Raw genomic sequence first — 1,531 nt, forward strand, 5'->3', positions numbered from 1 at the left:
TTGCTGCCTTAGAAAAGTATACTAGTGTTGTTTGAGATATTACTAGTTTCATCTGAAATTCTAAATCATCCCCAACCCCTTTGATTATTAAAATTATTTTAGAAAAATGAAGGTTTTATTTCATGTCAAATCAATTTCAATGCTCTTCTTTTTTCACAACTGAATTAAATTTCCGAGTTTGGCTAGAGTTAAACAAGCAAAAAATAAGGATATTTTTCATCACCAGAAACATTTCTACATTAATAGTTCACATGGCTGGGTATTGATTTCAATTTGAGTTAATCCTGAAATAATTCTCCCTTGGGGTTCAGTGCTAATCACACCAGGGTGGTCCAGGAGGGCAGGATGCTTTACTTGAAGGCAATGTTTTTGACACAATTCTGCAGAATTCTAGAAAATTAATAGCAAGTACCTGCGGATGAAGGTTATATGGGTAAATAAGATTGTTAAACATTGTCCATCAGGGTTGCCAAATTGGGCCAGCCTAAACTGGTCTGAAAAAGTTTGTTCAAACTACAGTGTTTTTCTTTTAAATTGAAGACAACATGCAGGAACACTGAGATTCCAGTTTAAAGCCCGGGTCTGTAGCTTCTCTGGAAAGACCCGTGGCATTGGATGTCATTCCTGTGCCATCAGGACCTCGTAGGTGGCATTCCATCCTCTCACCCCCTAGTCCTTGCCCTAACCTGCAGGTCACACTGGTTTCCTGCTTTGTGACTTGTAGGGCTTTGAATTATGATGCAGTTCCATTCTCCATGACCTTACTGATGGCACATCGAAGGCTCCAGGGTTCTGGCAAGCTTTGTTTATTCCAGCATTTGCAGTACTTGTTTGAAGGTCATGAGCACAGTGTGAGCTGCTGGCCTGCCCGCCAGTACCTGCAAAACAATACGTGGGTGTGGGGGCAGCAGGTGGTACACAGAGTGAGAACTAGGACTTGAGTCCCAGCCTCTTACCAGTGACACTGGATGACGCTGGGTCAAGTTGTTCCTAATGCCTTCGTTTTCACATCCACTAGAGATTATTATTCCCAGACCTAGGTCAGAGCACAGAGGCAATTGTGAGAAGTCTGAAAAGTGAACACCACTGCAGAAATGCAAAGGGTTTTTATTTTGTTCGAGCTTTTAGTAAGAGTAGGTCTAGAATTAGTACTTAGTAAATAATTTCAATAGTGTTACATTCATAAGTCTCTTGCTGTATAGTACCTTTTATATATTTTAAATAATGTTTTTTCAAAAGTTAATTTGGCCATGATTTAAAACTAGAAAATAATTGCCAATAACAGAGGAAGGGTAAGAAGGGAAGGTATTTAATTAATATTACATTTTTTCTATAAATGTATTAACCTTGTAGAATGTATAGAGTTTTGGTTTTGATCCTTTAAAACTGTTGAGTTTTCATTTTCTAAAATCTTTCTTGGGACATGAGGATATCAGTGTAATTAAGACCATATTTTAAACTTGGGTAATTTGGCACATCTTTAAGAAGTGGCAGAACCAATCTTTTGCTGATGGTGGTGAAGGTAATTGTG

The sequence above is a fragment of the Artibeus jamaicensis genome, unplaced genomic scaffold (genome assembly GCF_021234435.1).
Source record: "Artibeus jamaicensis isolate MK-2021 breed Jamaican fruit bat unplaced genomic scaffold, CSHL_Jam_final contig_432, whole genome shotgun sequence".
Lineage (NCBI taxonomy): Eukaryota > Metazoa > Chordata > Mammalia > Chiroptera > Phyllostomidae > Artibeus > Artibeus jamaicensis.